The sequence below is a fragment of the Macaca fascicularis genome, chromosome 20 (genome assembly GCF_037993035.2).
Source record: "Macaca fascicularis isolate 582-1 chromosome 20, T2T-MFA8v1.1".
NCBI lineage: Eukaryota > Metazoa > Chordata > Mammalia > Primates > Cercopithecidae > Macaca > Macaca fascicularis.
Window position 1 is genome coordinate 14751580 of NC_088394.1, and position 20258 is coordinate 14771837.

The following is a 20258-nucleotide window of genomic DNA, read 5'->3' on the forward strand; positions in this document are numbered from 1 at the left end:
TGAGCTGAGATTGCACCATTGCACTACAACCTGGGCAACAAGAGTAAAACTCTGTCTCAAAAAAAAAAAAAAGAAAAAAAAAAGAAATATACAATAAATTGTTGTTAACCACAGTTATCCTGCTGTACTATCAAACACTCAGATTTATTCTTTCTATCTATGCTTGTACCCATTAACCAAGCTCTCTGCATCCCCACTCCAACACTTTGGAAAACCACCATTCTACCCTCTGCCTCCTTGAAAGCACTTTTTTAGCTTTCACACGTAAGTAAGAACATACGATATTTGTCTTTCTGTGCCTTACTTATTTCATTTAACATAATGACTTCCAGTTCCATCCATGTTGCTGCAAATGCCAGGATTTCATTCTTGTTTATGGCTGACTGACATACAATGTTGTTCCATTGTAGATATACATTTTTCTTTTTTAGCGATGGGGTCTCACTACATTGCCCAGACTGGTCTCAAACTCCTGGCCTCAAGTGATCCTCCCAGCTTGACCTCCCAAAGCATTGAAATAATGGACACAAACCACTGTGCCCAGCCCTGTGTGTGTGTGTGTGTGTGTGTGTGTATAAATGGATATATATAATATCCATTTATATCATGTCTATATACACATTTACATTTTCTTTATCCATTCATTTGTTAGACAATTAGGTGGAATCCATATCTTGGCTATTGTGAATAGCACTGCAATAAACATTGATGTAGCCTAAGCAACACAGTGAGACCTTGACTCTACAAAAAATATTAAAAAAAAAAATTAGGCCAGGCACAGTGGCTCACACCTGTAATCCCAGCACTTTGGGAGGCCAAGGTGGGCGGACCATGAGGTCAGGAGTTCAAGACCAGCCTGGCCAACATGGTGAAACCCTGTCTCTACTAAAAATACAAAAATTAGCCGGGCTTGGTGGCGGGCGCCTGTAATCCCAGCTACTCAGGAGGCTGAGGCACTTGAACCCGGGAGGTGGAGGTTGCAGTGAGCCGAGATTGCGCTGCTGCACTCCAGCCTGGACAACAAGAGTGAAACTCCATCTCAAAAAAAAAAAAAGAAAAAGAAAGAAGAAGAAGAAGATTAAGAAGGGGGAGGGGGAGAAGGAGGAGGAGGGGGAGAAGGAGGAGGAGGAGGAGAAGGGAGAGAAGAAGAAGAAGTTAACATGGGTACAATATTATTATTATTAACTTATCTATAGACTGTATTCAGCTTTCACTAAGTTTTCCCTGTAATGACCTGTTTCTGTCCAGGGTCCCACATTGCATTTAGCCATCAGTTCTCCTTAGTCTTTTCCAGCCTCTGACAATTCTTCAGCCTTTTCCTTGTCTTTTATGACTCTGACACTTTTGAAAAATACTGGAGGGGCGTTTTGTAGGATGTCCCTCCACTTGGGTTTGTCTGATGTTTTCTCATGATTAGACAGGGGTTATGGGTTTGGGGGAAGAATCATAGAGGCGAAGTGCCCTTCTCTTTGAATCATATCTATCATATCAATATATCAACGTGACTTATTACTAGGGATGTTAACTTCAAGCACTTGATTAATGTGGTGTCCGTTGGGTTTCCTCGCTATAAAGTTACCATTTTTCTTTTTGTCATTAATTAATCTCTCAGGGGAGATACTTCAAGACTATCTTGTTTCTCCCCAAACGTTTGCTCACTTAAACTTTAGCATCCATTCATGGATCTTACCTGCAGCAATTTCTACTGTGGTGTTCTAATGGTGATTTTTTTTATTTCCCTCATTGCTTCCACATTTATTAATTGTTTTGTTTGTTTTGTTTTTGAGACAGAGTCTCACTCTGTCACCCAGGCTAGAGTGCAGTGGTGCAATCTCGGCTCACTGTAACCTCCGCTTCCTGGGTTCAAGTGACTGTCATGCTTCAGCTTCCCAAGAAGCTGGGATTACAGGTGCACACCACCATGCCCTGGTAATTTTTGTATTTTTAGTAGAGACAGGGTTTTGCCATGTTGGCCAGGCTGGTCTTGAACTCCTGACCTCCAGGAATCCCCCAACCTCGGCCTCCCAAAGTGTTGGGATTACAGCTGTGAGTCACCACGCCTGGCCTATTAATTGTAATTCTTCTTAAGGAAAGAGTTCCTTCTTTCCTCCTTTCCTTCCTTGCCTCCTTCCTCTTTTCCTTCCTTCCTTCCTCCTTTTCTTGCTTACTCCTTTTCTTCCTTTCTTATTACTATGGACTCATGGGTATTTATTCTATGACATATAATCCAATATTACCATTAGTTTGTTGCTCAAATTGTTCCAGCTCTGGCCATGAGGAGCTCTATATCCTTCCAATAAGCCCCCACTATTTTTTGAGCAATTCCCTATTTTCTGGAACCGCAGGATATTCTAGGGGCATTTTGTATTTTCTCTGCTCCAGTTCTGGAAGTAATCACTTCTCCAAGGAGCCCTGGTCTCTCTTTTTTTGGAGAATGGTATTTAGAAACCAAGATCTGAGTGGTAGGTGTGCTCACTGCTACTGGAAAATCTTTGCTGCTGGGGTCTCTCAGTGTTCAGAGCTTGAGAATATATTATGTATACCAATCCATGCATGCATGGATATCTCTATCTATCTGTTTATCTATCTATCTATCTATCTATCTATCTATCTATCTATCTATCTATCCATTCACACATCTATCCACCTATACCTATCTCTACATATTAAGAAACCTTTAGTTCATACTGATACTGCTGATTTCAATTCATCCTCACAGTACTCAGTCTAACATCCATCTTTTCCCTATTTGTAACTTTGTTTTTTAATTGAAAGACTGATGCTTAAATCCTGGTAAGTTGTAAAAATATGCTCCCCTCTCACCCTTCCTCTCATCTTTTCTCTTGTGGAAGTGGTTGACATAAGAATGCAACACTAAATGCTAGATATTGCAGACAGAGGCTACAGGAAAGAGAGCCCAGCTGACATCATGGTCCATCCTACTGCAAAAAGCACTAATTACACATTTTATACTTTATCGGCAGTGGGGGTGCAAGAGGGTCGGCTCGGGCTCTGGAATGTGAGCTCATTGTTCCAGCCAAAAAATGAGTCAGTTGAGATGGGAATGCAAATTTATTTGAGCAGTTGTGTGTCAACATAGTTCCGGAAAAGAAAAAAAAAATTGTGTGCGTGCCTGTTTTCTGCTCCAGTCTTCTGGAAAATACTGTCACCCAATGGCCCTCTTACTTTGGCAACAATCTTTATTCCTGGGGGCACCTTACCTCTTATCTTTTAACCTTCTCATTGATTTCTGTCCCCTCCATCTTCCAACACACATGTTGTTCCCTTTTCTTTCCTTCTGACTTCCCATCTTTATTTTCCTTTTCACAGACCCTGTGAATTTTCACCTCCAAGCAGATCCTAGTGGAAACCATTCATGGCTGGATCATCAGAATCTTTTCAATCCAAAAAGCCAAGTTTACATTTCCCTTTATTTTGTTGTCTGAGACTTGTTTTTTTCCTTAAGTTCCCTGTTCTTGTAATACTTTGGGTGTGGAGGAATTTTCTGTTTTTCCGTCCTTTCATAACAGTTCAGAGTTGTTCACTATGAAACCCCAAGGAATGCCTCGCTGAAAACCCAAATTTCGCCTACCACACTCTGGATATGTGAAAAATAAGTAAGGAAAGGCGAGATTGGCTCACTCTGATGGCAAATGGAGCACTTGTTATTCAAAACTAAAAAGTCCAACTCTGAGCTCCTCCTGGGAGGAAAGAAAATAAGCGTGTTCCAGGTATTATTCCTTTTAGTGTTATCAACAATTCCAGAGGGCCATGGTCCTGTTTGGTATCCTGCCATTCCCAGAGCCAGGGGTGGGGGCCACCTTCACAGTGACCTGAGCTGACCAGGAATAAACCCAGAATACCCCGGAGCGGGGAGATGTCAAGTCAGTGGGAGGGAGAGCCTACGGACGGAGAACTCGTATTTTCTTAGCCATATCCAGGAAGCCTGGATGGAATGGGCTTGGCAGGCACCAACTTCCTGGGGAGCCAACTGGGCAGCTCGTTGGGGGTGCCAGGAGTGCAAAATCACCACTGGGGCACTGAACCATCACAAGACAATGAAGAACTCATTTCGTGAATTCCAAGAACACTATCCATTCTCGGAAGGAATCTTTAGCAAAAGTCACTCAGGGTTGGCGGGAAGAGAGGGCGGATGTGGTGAGTAATCATAGGAATAACGGTAGCTACAGGGGCATGCTACGTAGTTGTAATAATAAAAAAAAGAAGGCAACAATAATAGAAATAACGAAGGCAGCTGGAATTTTGTCCAACTCTTCCTTATGAGCCAGGCAATGTGCCGAGTTTGTGGTACACATTAATCTCCTTGAATTCTCACAATGACTGTGTGAGGTAGGTACTGTCTCAGATGTGTCATTTCACATCTGGGAAAGAGGTCCAGAGGAATGAAATATGGTGCTTGTAGCTGCAGAACGACAAAGTGGCAAAGACTGGATCAGAACTCTCAACTTGCCTTCTTAAATATTCTTCTGTGTGGTCTTACTGAAAGGGCCTTTCTTTAAACTAATACATATTTATTTATTTTTAATTTTAATGTTTATTTTTTGTCTCACTCTGCCTCCCAGGCTGGAGTGCAATGGTGAGATCTCAGCTCACTGCAACCTCTGCCTCCTGGATTCAAGAGATTTTCGTGTCTCAACCTCCCGAGTAGTTGGGATTACAGGTGCCTGCCACCACGCCCAGCTAATTTTTTCTATTTTTAGTACAGACAGGGTTTTGCCATGTTGGCCAGGCTGGTCTTGAACTCCTGGCCTCAAATGATCTGCCTTGGCCTCCCAAAGTGCTAGAATTACAGGCATGAGCCACCACACCTGGCCTAAACTAATACATATTTAATCCTTTGTATAACTCATTATTGACATAATATTTTTTCCTGTTATTTTTATTTGCCACATAATAATTGTACATATTTATGGGATACAGACATTTTGATACAGACAGACAATGCTTGAATCAGTGTAATGATCAAATCAGGGTATTAGCATATCGGGCACCTCAAACATTTATTATTTCTTTGTGTTGTAAATATTCAAAATCCTCTCTTCTAGCTTTTTGAAAACATACAATAAAGTATGTTAATTATAGTCAGCATACAGTACTACAGAGGCTAGAACTTACTGCTCCCATCTAGCTGTAATTTTGCTAATCCGTTAATCAACCTCTCCCTGCCCCCTCTGCCCGCTACCTGGAAGGGTCTGCCTTGAAAGCTGTAGGCTTTGGTTTTGCTGAGCTAAGTATTCAGGTGGTCATGGCTGATATTTTAGTATAAGTGTTAGGATGCTAGTCAGATGACCCAAGGACAGGACGACAAGCTCTGCCCTCCACACAGATGCAATCTAACAACCGAGGCATCCAGTTGGCAGATGCAAGGCCATTTGCAGGGCCACACCGTGGTAGATGGTCACAGCACATCAAACTGAGTGTTCAAGGATTACGCCTGCAAACCCTGAGTGTTCCAGTGTTTGGAGGCAAGGTTGTGAGAATGGAGGAAAATCATGCATGACAGAAAGACAGGCGTGAGCCAAAACACAGAGGAAATGGCACAGCATGTGCCTAGAAAGAGAAGCTTGGAGTTGGATAGAAGATAGGGTTCACGGTGAAGGGGAAGACAAGAGCTAAAGCTGGAGAGACAAGCAGGGGCCTTGTGCGAACCAGTAGGGCCTCAGACTTTAAATATAGAAGAACCTGGGTCTGAATTCCAGTTCACCAATGTGCTCACTGTATGATCATAGGCTACATTTCAGAACCCTTCTCAACTTCAATATTCATATCTGGAAAACAGAGAGACACTTATTTATTTATTTATTTATTTATTTATTTAGAGATGGTGTCTCGCTCTGTCACCCAGGCTGAAGTGCATTGGCACAATCTCAGCTCAATGCAATCTCTGCCTCTTGGGTTCAAGCAGTTCTCAGGCCTCAGCTTCCAGAGTAGGTGGGACTACAGGCACCTGCCATCACGCCTGGCTAACTTTTGTACTTTTGGTAGAGATGGGGTTTCACCATGTTGGCCAGACTGGTCTCGAACTTCTGACCTTAAGTGATCTGCCCGCCTCGGCCTCCCAAAGTGCTGGGATCACAGGTGTGAGCCACTATGCCCGGCTGAGACACATAATTTTATGATATATATGGTAGGCTGAGAACCTATACACCCGGTCTTGGGTCACACAGTTGATGAATGGATTTGCCAGGAATCACATCTGTTTTTATTACAGGTCAAGCTTTATAGTTCATAAAGCTCTCATACATTCTCACTTCATTTTGCAGGTTTCAGGTCTCTTACCCCATCTGAATTGTCATTTTTCTCTCTCGGCACCAGTCTTCTCCAATCTATGTGGCCCTCAAGGGTAGGGACCGCATCCTATTGTACCATCACGAGTGGTCCATGGTAATACAGGGGTCTCAGGCTGGGCAGTGCAACAGAATCACTGGGGCGCTCCAGAAATCTGCAGAGATCTGGGCCTCATCCAAGGTGTGTTGAACCAGAATCTTTAGGACTGCTGCCTGAGCTTTTTCTCTTATCCAGGTGGCGTTTGGAACCACAGCAGAAACATGTCCAAGGGACTCAGTGAGCAAGTGACCAACCTAGATATATCAGGCGGGATAGGCGAACGCATGCTATGACAGCCATCAAACCAAAGTTCGTGTTTTGCTCATTATGTGCCCATGATGGGTTGGCTGAGGGCTCTTCTCAACAGAGCCACTGCCATCCTGGGCATTGCTATTTGCCCTGCCAGAGAGACAGAGTTCTGGCCCAGAAGAGATACGTACTCCCTCCATTCACACTCCTAGGCCAGAGCTACTCAGATAATCTCACCCAAGTGGAACAGGAAGTACAGCCCTGCATGTGCCCAGAAGCTAGGGAGCCTGAAGTCATTGGTGAACAGCACAGATAACTACCAGGTTCTATGAAGCTGGCATCACTGACTTCATTTCACAGTGAGACTTAAGAAGCTTGTTCAAGGCCAGATAGCAAATACGGAGCTGGATTTGAGCTCTTTTTTTTTTTCAGTCTGGCTCAAGGTCATACTTTTTTTTTTTTTTTTTTTAATGTAACAAAGCTGGATAGTGCATGGCACTCAACCTAGTGGTTAAAAGCCTGGAATCTGTACTGCCTCCAGACCCTCATCTCTACCACTTACCAGATGTGCAAGCTAGGCAAGTAAAGGAACCACTTTACACTCATCAAAGAAAGAGTCAATGGAGGGGGAGGGCCAAGGAAGGATGTGTTTTCTGGAATGAAGTGTTTGGAACCAGGTAGGACTTGCCTGAGTAGGATTGGTAAGGTGGGAGGGAATAGATTTTAAAATTGCACAGAATTTAAGGTGGTTCCTGACATAGCCAGGAAGGATGCATGCTTATTCCCCAGAAATTGCTCCCTTCCTTCCTGTACCAGTGTAAATATTTGGGCTTCAAAGAACAGAGAAGCCAACTAGAGTTGGTTTGACCACATACATTAGCTCAGGGAAGAGAGTGGCCAGGGCTCTGTGGGTCTGGGGTCAGTCCAGCAGCTTGGTGATGTCATCAAGGACCCAGATTCTGTTTTGTTTTGTTTTGTTTCTTGAGATAGGGTCTTGCTCTGTCACCCAGGCTGGAGTGCAGTGGCACAATCACAGCTCAGTGCAGCCTCAACCTTCCAGACTCAAGCGATCCTCCTGCCTCGGCCTCCTGAGTAGCTGAGGCTATAGGCACATGCCACCACTCCTGGCTAATTTTTATATTTTTATTTTTTGTAGAGATGAGGGTCTCGCTACGTTGCCTAGGCTGGCCTTGAACTCCAGGCTTCAAGCGATCCCCGTGCCTTAGCCTTCCAAAGTACTGGGATTACAGGTGTGAGCCACCCACCCAGCCTCCAGGATCTTTTGGTGTCTCTGCCATGCACACCCTATCTTAGGGTTCATTCCCATCACAGCTGCGGGGAAAGCCATTGGTGGCAACGGAGGTTCCAGGTAAGCAGCGGGAGTGGGCTGGCTTCCTGGGTTCTCCCTTACAGCAGAGAAAGTTTGCCTCCCCACTATCCCCAGTGAGCCTCTGTCCAAGTCTCACAGGCTCTGATTGGTTTTGGCTTGTAGGGGGTCGACGTCCTTGGATGAAAACGCGAGCTGGTTTAAGTAGAATCGGGAATGCAAGAGAGGATGTTAGGTATCCCACAGAATCACTGGGAGGGCCAGAGAAAAGAACTTGAGGCTAAGCTTCTAGGAAAAATGCCCCAAACCACACTGCAGGCCTGGCCGGATGAACTAACCTCCACCCTGCTCCTGCGCCATGAAGCATCAGTGCCAGGAGCCTGCCCTCACTGTAGCTGCCGCTGCCGTCAGCACGGGGCCCACTATGCCACTGGGAGCTTGACCCTGGAACCACTATCCCCAAAGCCGGCTGCTTCTGCCACTAACACTTCAACATTCTCATGGGGTGCCTCCGGGTGACAGAGCCGACATCATATGGCTTGTGTTCGTTGCAAGGAAGGCAGGAGATCTACATCTGAAAATCTTCTCTGGGGTGCCCGGATTTACAATGTGAGATTTCCTCAAAGACAGATAGGTTACAGATAATGACGCTGTCTGCTACATCCTGCCCGTCTTTGACCCAGCACTGGGTGCGGCAGAGGTGACAGGATTGAGCTCAGATTGACCAACAGGAACGATGAGTATCTGAGGACCAACCACGTTGCTCACAACACCCTTCTGTTCTGGTTTGGTTTCTTTCTCTCCACTGCCTCCATGTACTCAGGGTGCACATGTGTCTCAAGATGTCTTATTATGTTTTAAAATCACATGTATTATTATATATTATGCCCAAATCACATAACCTATTGCTTTTTAAATTATAGTTTTAGGGGCACATGTGCAGATTGGTTCTATAAATTGCATGTCGACAGGGTTTGGTGTACATATTATGTCATCACCCAGATAATCAGCATGGTATCCAATAGGTAGTTTTTTGATCCTCACTCTCCTCCCCAACTCAACCCTCAAATAAACCCAAGTGTCTGTTGTTCCCTTCTTTGTGTCTACGTCTGCTCAATGTTTAGCTCCCACTTATAAGTTAGAACATGTGGTGTTTGGTTTTCTGTTCCTGCACGAGTTCACTTAGGATAATGGCCTCCAGCTCCATCCAAGGTTCCTGTTGGTCAATCTGAACTCAGTCCTACCACCTTTACTGCACCCAGTGCTAGGTCAAGGATGGGCAGGATGCAGCAAACAGCTGTCTTATCTGTAGCCTATCTGTATTGAGATGTCCATCCTGCAAAGGACATGATCTTGTTCTTTTTCATGGCTGCCTAGTATTCCATGGTGTATATGTACCACATTTTCTTTATCCAGTATACTGTTGATGTGCATTTAGTTTGATTCTATGTCTTTGCTATTGTAAATAGTGCTGCGATGAACATACACATGCATGTGTTTTTATGGCAGAATGTTTTATATTCTTTTGGATACATACCTAATAATGGGATTGCTGGGTCCAATGGTGGTTCTGTTTTAAGTTTATTGAGAAATTGCCAAAGTGCTTTCCACAGTGGCTGAACTAATTTATATTCTCACCAACAGTGAATAAACATTCCCTTTTCTCCACAGCCTCATCAGCATATGTTATTTTTTGACTTTTTAATAACAGTCATTCTGACCGGAGATGGTATCTCACTGTGGTTTTGATTTGCATTTTTCTGATGATTAGTGATGTTGAGCATTTTTTCATATGCTTGTTGGCTGTGTATATGTCTTCTTTTGAAAAGTGTCTGTTCATGTCCATTGCCCACTTTTTAATGGGGTTGTTTTTGGTTGTTAATTTAAGTTCCTTATAGATTTTGAATTAGACCTTTGTAAGATGCTTAGTTTGCAAATATTTTCTCCCATTGTGTGGTTTGTCTGTTTAGTCTGTTGATAGTTTCTTTTGCTGTGCAGAAGTTCTTTAGTTTAATTAGGTCCCATTTGTTGATTTTTATTGCAATTATTTTTGGCATCTTCATCATAAAATCTTTGCTGGGGCCTATGTCTAGAATGGTATTTCCTAGGTTTTCTTCAGGGGGTCCAGTTTCAGTCTTCTGCATATGGCTAGCCAGTTGTCACAGCACCATTTATTGAAAAAGGAATCCTTTCCCCATTGCTTGTTTTGGTCAATTTTGTCAGAGATCAGATGGTTGTAGATGTGCAGCTTTATTTCTGGGAGCTCTATTCTATTCCATTGGTATATGTGTCTATCTTTGTACCAGAACCATGCTGTTTTGGTTACTGTGGCCTTGTAGTATGGTTTGAAGTCAGTAATGTGATGCCTCTGGCTTTGTACTTTTTGCTTAGGATTGCTTTGGCTATTTGGGTTCTTTTTTGGTTCCATATGAATTTTAGAATAGTTTTTTTCTAAGTATGTGCAGAATGTAATTGGTAATTTGATAGGAATAGCATTGATTCTGTAGGTTGCTTTGGGTAGTATGGCCATTTTAACAATTTTGATTCTTCCTGTCCACGAGCGTGGAATGTTTTTCCATTTGTTTGTGTCATCTCTGATTTCTTTCGGCAGAGTTCTTTTCCCTCTCTGGGTAGCTCTATTCCTAGGTATTTTACTCTTTGTGTGGCTATTGCAAATGTGATTGCATTTTTGATTTGGCACTCAGTTTGGATGCTATTGGTGTATGGAAATGCTACGAATTTTTCTACATTGATTTTGTATCCAGAAACTGTGCTAGAGTTGTTCATCAGATCTAGGTGATTTGGGGCTGAGCCTATGGTTTTCTAGGTATAAAATCATCATATTATCTACAAACAGGGGTAGTCTGACTTCCTCTTTTCCTATTTGGATGCTTTTAATTTCTTTCTCTTGCCTGATTGCTCGGCTAGGACTTCCAGTATTATGTTGAATAGGAGTGGTGAGAGTGGGCATCCTTGTCTTGTTCTGGTTCTCAAGGGGAATGCTTCCTGCTTTTGCCCACTCAGTAGGATGTTGAAGATGCCTCTTAAAGCCAGGTGTGATGGTGCACCTGTTGTCCGAGCTACTCAGGAGGCTGAGGCAGGAGGATCACTTGAGCCCAGGAGTTCAAGGCTGTAGTATGCTATAATCACACCACTGCACTGCAGCGTGCGCAACATAGCAAGACCCCATCCCTAAAAAAATTTTTTTAATGTATTTTAAGGCTCTAGTCCACCCTGCTCGCCCAGCCACCAACACTTAGCACTTACCTACTGTTTGCTAATCTCTAGAATGCTCTCCCCTCTTCTTCCTGCCTAGTTCTCTCTGATGCATCCTTCAGAACACAGTCCAAGCAAGTTATTTCCTACCCTTCCATCCAGCCATTTTTTTTTGCCATTTGCTCTTCTTTTTCATTCTACTTACTACATTGTATTTCAACTTTTATTGGTTTAATTATTTAATTAACATCTCTCTCTTTCTCTAGACCATAAATGCCACAAAAGCATGGACTATACCTGTCTTGCTCATAGTTATTAACATACTAACTGGCACTTAAGTGCTTAATACATTTTTTATTGAATGAATGTGCATAAAACAAACCCCATTAGAGGACTTTATACAATTCCTCTTGGATCAAAAGACATTTTAATAGTGCTTTTTATGGAAACCATACCTTTTTTTTTAATTTTTAATTTATTTTTATTTTTATTTATTTATTTTTTTGAGATGGAGTCTCACTCTGTTGCCCAGGCTGGAGTGCAGTCACGTAATCTCGGCTCACTGCAGCCTCTGCCTCTTGGGTTCATGCGATTCTCCTGCCTCAGCCTCTTGAGTAGCTGGGACTACACATGCATGCCAATACACCCGGCTAATTTTTATATTTTTAGCAGAGACAGGGGTTTCACCATGTTGGTCAGGCTGGTCGTGAACTCCTGACCTTGTGATCTGCCCACCTCAGCCTCCCAAAGTGCTGGGATTACAGGCATGAACCACTGTGCCTTGCCTATTTTTTATTTTTTAAAATCTCTTATTTTTAAGCTCTGTTGGACTTGATGGAAACCATACCTTAAACCTTTAGGGGTGTGCATATGAGAATCATCTCTGTTTGTGTTTTTGTTTTTTATAGAGATGTGGTCTCTCTCTCGCGCCCAGGCTGGAGTGCAGTGGCACGATCATAGCATCCTGCAACCTCCAACTCCCTCTCCCTCCCACCTTGGCCTCACCAGTTGCTAGGACTACAGGCACAAACCACCATGCTTAGCTAATTTTTTAATGTTTAATTTTTTGTAGAAACAGGGTATCATTATGTTGGCCAGGCTGGTCTCAAACTCCTGTCCTCATTCGATCCTCTCTCCTCAGCCTCCCAAAGTGCTGGGATTACAGGAGTGAGCCACCATGCCTGACCAGAAGCCCCGTGGTCTTGTTATGCCTGCCCCTTCCCCGTGAGGGTCACTTCCACAGGGAGCCATTCTCATTGATAGGAAAGTATGGCACATCTTGTGTCAGGAAAGAAACCTGAATTTGGCACAGCAAGGCCTGAGGGTAGTGGCAACTTCAGTTCCTATAAAACGTTCCCTCAAATAATCATGATGTCACTTTGGTGTTAACCCCTTTTTTTCTTTCTCTTTTCTTTCTTTCTTTCTTTTTTTTTTTTTTTTTGAGACAGTCTTGCTCTGCTGCCCAGGCTGGAGTGCAGTAGTGTGATCTCTGCTCACTGCTAACCTCTGCCTCCCAGGTTCAGGTGATTCTCATGCCTCAGCCTCCAGAGAAGTTGGGGTTACAGGCGTGCACCATCACAACTGGCTAAGTTTTGTAATTTTAGTAGAGACAGAGTTTCACCATGTTGGCCAGGCTGGTCTCGAACTCCTGACCTCAAGTGATTTGCATGCCTCAGCCTCCCAAAGTGCTGGGATTATAGGCATGAGCCATGGTGCCCAGCCTGGTGTTAACTCTTAACCACACCAAAATTCTCTTAATAAGTTTCAGCTCCATTTTTTCTTTGCTTTTGTTTTTGCCTATGAAGTGACTTCCAAGTCATACTTTAAAAATATTTGGGTGGCTTTTACCATATAAGTAGAGTCCTTTATAAAGCAGACTGCCCCTCCCCCAGGAAACTGGGAAGAGATTGCTTTAGGACAGCTGGTATCCTTTCATGATTAGGGGGAAGCACTGGAGTAATTCTGTCCATTTCGAAAATATTTATTGTTCTCAGAATTATTTATTTCGTTCAGAAATATAATTTTAAAACTAATTTTATTTTTATTATTTTTGAGACAGAGTCTTGCTCCATCACCCAGGCTGGAGTGCAGTGGTGTAATCTCGGCTCACTGTAACCTCCACCTCTTGGGTTCAAGCGATTCTCATGCCTCAGCCTCCCAAGTAGCTGGGACTACAGGCGTCCACCACCGTGGCTGGCTAATTTTTGTATTTTTAGTAGAGACGGGGTTTCAACATGTTGGCCAGGCTGGTCTCAAACTCCTGTCCCCAGGTGATCCTTTCACCTCAGCCTCCCAAAGCGCTGGGATTACAGGCATGAGCTGCCACACCTGGCCTAAAAACTAATTTTATATCTATAGCTGAGCCCATCCTCCTACTTGAATTGCTGTTTCTATTGGGCAATGAAGAAAGGATGAAATATCACAGAGAATCCACCCACGGTAATAATAGCTATGATTTACTGAGTGCTTAATCTTGTAAGGCACTTTTCCATATGCTTCACATATATCAAGTTGGTTAGTTTTCCCTACTCATGTCCTTATTTTAGATGAGAACACTGAGGCACTGGCCACCCAGAGGAGAACATAACAGCATCTTACACTGGAGTCCTGACCTCAGGGGATTTGGGGATTTTCTGTTTCATAAAGATACAGGCTTTTGGGGTAGGGAATAGCCTTGTTGGTCATGAAAGCCAAAGTTTGTGCATCTGGAAACAGGCTGATCTGGGGTGGAAGGAACCACTTACAACTGTGTGTCCAGTGTTGTTGTGCGTATTGTCGTGTGTTGTGTGCGTTGTTGGACATGTCCTCTCACCTCTTAGGTTCTTGGTTTCCTCATCTGTAAAATGGGGACAACCACAACTTCCACAGGGGATTTGTGATGGTTGATTTTAGGCATCCGTTTGGCTAGATTAAAGGATACCCAGATGGCTGGTAGAGCATTATTTCTGGGTGTGTCTGTGTGTATGTTTCCAGAAGAGACTGGTGTTTGAATCAGTGACTGAGTAAGGAAGATCTGCCCTCATCACCATCAGTTGAGGGCCTGGATAGAACAAAAAGGTAGAAGAAAGATAAATTCTCTATTTTTCTTCCGGAGCCAGGACACTATCTTCTCCAGTCCCTCGACATCAGAACTCCAGATTCTCCAGCCCTTTTTTTTTTTTTCCAGACTGAGTCTCACTCGACGCCCAGTCTGGAGTTCAATGGTGCAATCTCAGCTCACTGCAACCTCCTCTTCCCAGGTTCAAGGAATTCTCCTGCCTCAGCCTCCTGAGTAGCTGGGATTACAGGCACCTGTCACCACGCCCTGCTAATGTTTGTATTTGTAGTAGAGACGGGGGTTTCACCATATTGGCCAGGCTGGTCTAGAACTCCTGACCTCAGGTGATCCACCTGCCTCAGCCTCCCAAAGTGCTGGGATTACAGGTGTGAGCCACTGTGCCCAGCCCAGGTTCTCTAGCTTTGGACTCTAGGACTTGTGCCAGTGGCTCCCAAGTTCTCAGGCCTGCCGCCTCGAATTGAGAGTTACACCATCAGGTTCCCTGGTTCTCAGGCCGAGACTGCGACTGAGCTATGTCACCAGTTTCCCTGGCTTTCCAATTTGCAGATGGCACATCGTAGGACTTCTCAACTTCCATAATACAACCCCTCTTATAAATCAATATATTTTTTTCTTTTTTAGAGACAGGGTCTCACTCTGTTGCCCAGACTGGAGGGCAGTGGCACAGTCAGAGCTCACTGCAGCCTCGAATTCCTGGGCACAAGAGATCCTCTCACATCAGCCTCCAGAGTAGCTGGAACTCCAGGCATGTGTCACCATACCCGATCAATTCTTTTTATTTTTTGTAGAGATGGGGTCTCACTATGTTACCTAGGCTGGTCTCAATCGCCTGGGCTCAAGCGATCCTCCAGACTGGACCTCCTAAGGTGCTGGGATTACAAGAATGAGAACTGTGCCCAGCCTACATCTGTATCTATAAGCTAGTAGTTGTGTTTCTCTGGAGAACCCTAATACAGGGTTGTTGGGAAGACTAAATAAATCAATAAATAGCACCTGGAGCAGGGCTCACCACTTTGTGATGTGCCCATCAGGTGTGATTTTCCTTCTTCACCCACTTCCTCCATCTGGTGAGTCGAGTGAGGTTGAAATATGCAAGGGCACCCATATGCTCTGGCCTGTACAAAGCAATTGTTGCCGCGGAGAGTGGACAGGTTTGGAGCAGGGCAGGCCAGCACTTGCTGGCAATGACGTGATTATCAGGTGGGCTGGGTAAGCCCATGCAGACCCTGTTGCAGGTGGAAGGCTACCTAGAACCTCCAGGGCTCCTGATTTTACAGCAGCTGGCCCAAATGAGCTAGCTCATGCTCGCTTGCTTGCAGAACACGACCTTCCTACAAGGTAGTGCTGGGCTCCGGACTCAGACCCAGGTTCAAATCCTATCTCACAATGGAAACAGGCTACTTTCTCCACCTCCAGGATTGCAGGAAGATTGGTATGACCTTGATATGCCCGCAGTAAATGTTAGCCCCTCCTCTTTACAAACAATTATTATTACATTAAGACTTACTCCTGGGAAGAAGTCACACTTTCCTCTGTGCTAACATCATGTACGTTCTGATTCTCTGTCCTGTGTGCCATTCCATCATGCTGTCTACCAGCAAAATGCCACCAGTCTAAGGAGGAGACAGAACCCAATAAAAATAGCCACAGTCTTCAGAGCCTGCACAGGGGCTCGCACAGGGGCTTCACAAGCCTTAGGAAGTTTGTGCAGTGAGGGAGAAGCACTTTACTGTCGCCAGCTCCATTGAAAACAGAGATTGTAGCAAATGACTTCCCAGGAGCTCCTCCTCTCACCTTGGTGAATCTTGGGAGAGAATGAAGACTGGGGCTGAGAAGCAGCGCCTTGAGCCTTGAGCGGGAGGGACAGGGCCTGGGGGCTGTCACTGAGGTGCAGAAATGGGGTTTGGGCTGGGCATCAGACAACACCAGATTCCAACACTGGCTCAGCCAATTCCTGGCTGTGTGACATGCAGCCGTTACTGTACTTTGCTTGCCAGGCCTCCATTTTTCCCCTTTCTAGAATGGGGAGGCTGGTAATACCCACTATGGGGGGCAGTGTGAGGACCGAAGGGGGCTGTTAAGTGCTTGGCGCGCAGCGAGCACTCAGGACGGGTGGTAGCGGTCACCTTTGTCGCCGCCGACCAAGCCTTTGCAGAGGCTCAGGGCCGAGCCCCAGATATGCGCATGCGCACGCGCAACCGGCCGGCCAGGTGAGACGGAGGCGGCCGCCTTGCACCTGGGCTTTAACCCTTCTCCATCACGGGGAGTGGGCGGAGGGCACGCAGGGAAGGAGTCGGGGGCAAGTAGCGAGAGCAGCCGGGCTTGACCCTTGAGGCGGGGTGGGCGGCGTCTGGAGAGCGCGCCGAGCCGCTTCCAGCCTGGGGTCCGCGAGCGCCGCGGGGAGGGAGGGGGAGTGCCGAGGGGAGCGAAGTCTCGCGAGATCGCGCGGCGGCGGCGGGAGCGGCGGCGGCGGCGGCGGCCGGGGAGGTGAGCGGCGGGCGGTGGCGGCCGTTGGGGGCTGAGGCCGGGTGAGAGCGGCCGAGACCGAGGGCTGGGTGGGGGAGCTGGCCCGGTGAACGTCCCGCGTCCCAGGCGGCCATCCCTGTTCGTCCCCGCAGCAGCTGCGGCGCCGCTTGGTTCGCGCGGTCCCTGGGACTCGCGCGGGGCGGGACGGCCGGGGCCGCGGGCCGGTGCCCCCTTCAACCGGACCTCGCGCCCGGGCGCGACCCCGGGGCCGCCTCAGTGTCCCTCTCGACTGCGGGGTTGGCCCCGCTGACAGTGGCAGCAGCATTTATTGAGCCTCTGCTGTGTGCCGAGCACTTAAGTTGCGCGCTTCCACCCCGGGGCTGCACAGAGAGGTGGAGCGCCCGGGCCAAAGCCACACTGCGGAGAGGCGGTGGGAGGGGACCCGGACCCCGGCGCCCCCTTCCTCCTCCCACTTCCCACTCCCCTCAGCCCTTTTCTCCCAGGATCCCGATGGGGCTGTAGAGGGGGTGTCTGGGAGCGCCCTGAAATTGAATGCGGCTTGGTGTATGGGTTTTTCGGGAGAGAGTTTTTCCAGGGCTTTTGTCTTGTTCCTAAAAGGGTCCCCATCCCCAAGCGGTCAAGAACCATTGTTTGGCTCTGCAGGGAAGCAGAGGTGGGCTGAGAGCAGCGGGCGTGTGCTGGTGGTGGGATGTCAGGCCCAATGAAGTGGAGTATTGGAGCCCAGGGCTTGCCTTAGGCAAAAGAAACACTTCTCTAAAAGTTTAATTTTCGTTTCAGCACGCGATTCCACTCTTGGGAACAGTGGTTCTCAACCTCGTCAGAATCAAGGTCCCTTCTTCCCCTTTGCAGCAAACATGTCTAAAGCCCACTTTACTACCCTGAAATGAAATTCATAAACAATGTAACCTCCCTACCCACATCACTGAAAAGCAATATAATGGTTTGATTGAAGTGTAAGGGTGAAATAGAGAACAGTATATGACATGTTGATGTATCATTCACATCTAGGGCATACTCTTATGCTAGAAGACAGCATATACTGGGGTGCTTGTGTCAGCTTCTAATGAGTACGTTTGTATTGGTTAAAAAAATTCTGAGGCGCTGTTTCAAACAAGAGCAAGCCTGGGCAGTATAGCAAGATTCTGTCTCTACAAAAAAAAGAAAAAATGAGCGTGGTGTGGTGGCGCACACCTGTAGTCTCAGCTGCTGGGGAGGCTGAGGTGAGGGGATCTCTTGAGCCCAGGAGTTCAAGGCTGTAGTGAGCTATGATTGCACCACTGCACTCCAGCCTGGTCTACAGAGTGAGGCCCCCACTTCAACGAAAGAGCAGAGATGCAGACGGAGGTTGGGGGGGAAAACACCTAGGCTGGAATAACCTGTTTCTTGCGAATTAAAGAGAGAAAACAACCAAGATTGAACTAGAGATAGCATGGCAAGACAAATAACGGACTGTCTCAATCCACACATAAATATTAGCATAAGCCCTCCACGGATCCATATTTTTAAATTATATTGTAGAATATCTTTTGTGTCACACACTCGAAGGGACAATACTGGCTTCCTAGCAATTACCATTGGTAATAATAAAATATTAAGGTTGAAAATTTTGGGTTCAGTATCAGTATCTCACTTGTTTATATATGCTCAGTATTCTGATATTACAATTGTATGTTAATGGTGTGTGGTGTGAGGAAACGATCCCTAATGTTTAGACAGTTTTCCCTTACTCTCTTTAAGCTTCCCTTGCTACTTTCTCCTACATTACTGGCGTTTCCCTGCAATTTCTTGTAAAAACTTTTAAATATTATAAAGTAATGCCAGTTTATAGTGGGCTTAATCTGCCCGTTCATTTGAAAGACTCTTGTACCAGGTGAATCTTCGTTATACAGATGTGTCCCACCTATGTGTTGTGTGAAGTCTTTTAGATCCAGGCCCCCAAGCCCTAAATGCCAGCGGTGTCCCCCAGTCTCTTTGATAACTAAAAATGTTCCTTGGGGGCAGTTCCAGCTCCTTGGAGAACCACTACAAACAACAATGTTATCTAGTAAATTATTGTAGGAATTATAAAAGGAAATTTAACTGACAGTTTTTGCTGAGAGTTTCTTTTTTCTTCTTTCTTTCAGAAGTGTCTGACGTACAAAAGCATGCTTTTGGTTAGTGGCGCTGTCATTGATTATTCTAGAATCTCAGATGGGAGGCCAGGTTAGTACCTGTGTCCCTCTGTCTGAAAGATTGGCTGTGTTTAATGGAAATGTTGACAACTAAACACTTGAATCAAGTAGCAGATTGAGGTTAGAATGGAGTTGGGAAGCAACAGCAATAATGTGTAGAAATAAGTCTTAGCTAAGTGTAATGTAAACTAGTGTAATCACCTTTTAAATAGCTGCTTCTGCTTACTAATACCTGTATTAGCGAATTTGGAAAATGTAGATGTATTCAAAGGTAAAAATTAAAATTGCTTGTACTCACATACGCCAGTAGTCCTCACGGTGTGATTTGTTAGAAATTGTCTTTTCATTTCAAACTCTGCTAGTCTTGCTGCATAGGGGAAAATGCAAATAGAGTTAAGAAAGTTCAGCTCAGACCATTTATATGTTACCTAAGTATGAAATTTATATATGTTACAGTGTTCCCTACATTGTAACATTATATATTTAACTCTTGCTTTAAAAAAAAGTTTATTTGGCTTTTTTTTGTTGAATAGATAAGTTGTTTCTTGATGTAAGATGTTTATTATTAGTTGCATGTTACGTTTGAAAGGTGCTATGGAAACAGACATGTAGGTTTTGACTGTTGTCAAAACAGAAGGTTATACTTTAAATTATCTAGCGTCAGAGACATTGAACACCTTTGAGATGGAAATTTATCCAAATTGAGAGTAATGAATTTATATTAATTTGAGCAAGTAGTATCTTGTTCCAGGGTAAAAGAGGTCATTACTGGGTTTTAAAATCAGAACTTTAAAAAATATTCACCTGTATGTAAAAAATATTGATTGAAAATGTTCCATTTTTCTAGTCATAGGGGATTGTCGAATGGATAAAAGTTCATGCCTTTATGAAGTTTTACATTTGAGAGACACAAATGTTAACTAGAAAATGAATACTATGCACATATCTCTGATTTGTAATTAAGGTGTTTTATTGATTTTTAAGATACGTATGTGAGATAGAATGACATCTTAAAATTAGCATGTTGTTGGCAACTTCTTAGTAGGACATTAAATAGGAATGTGTCTTGAAATTGATGGCATGTTAGAGTCAATGAAATAGGGAATATGTAAAAATTATTACATAATTTTACTACATGAATAGGGAATATGAAACGATGATTAATGTTTTGGTTTTTTTTTTTTTTTTTTTTTTTTGAGACGGAGTCTCGCTCTGTCGCCCAGGCTGGAGTGCAGTGGCGCAATCTCGGCTCACTGCAAGCTGCACCTCCTGGGTTCACGCCATTCTCCTGCCTCAGCCTCCCGAGTAGCTGGGACTACAGGCGCCCGCCACTGCGCCCGGCTAATTTTTTCCATTTTTAGTAGAGACAGGGTTTCACCATGGTCTCGATCTCCTGACCTTG

The 20258-nt window shown here is 44.9% G+C and overlaps 1 protein-coding gene across 34 annotated transcripts in view; it reads left to right on the forward strand.

Annotated features, from left to right (window-relative positions):
- The first annotated feature begins 7468 nt into the window (after positions 1 to 7468).
- Positions 7469 to 20258, forward strand: part of MRTFB (myocardin related transcription factor B) — a 205928-nt gene continuing 193138 nt past the window's right edge. For 10 of the 34 annotated variants that reach the window (XM_045381736.3, XM_074028254.1, XM_074028255.1 and 7 more), the window contains exons 1-2: positions 16642 to 16685; positions 18809 to 18887. The gene's annotated coding sequence lies outside the window, so the exon portion shown is untranslated. Of the gene's footprint in view, positions 7967 to 16641; positions 16727 to 18808; positions 18888 to 20258 lie in introns of those variants that run through there. The other 24 variants (XM_045381738.3, XM_074028257.1, XM_074028258.1 and 21 more) reach the window with 5 other exon arrangements.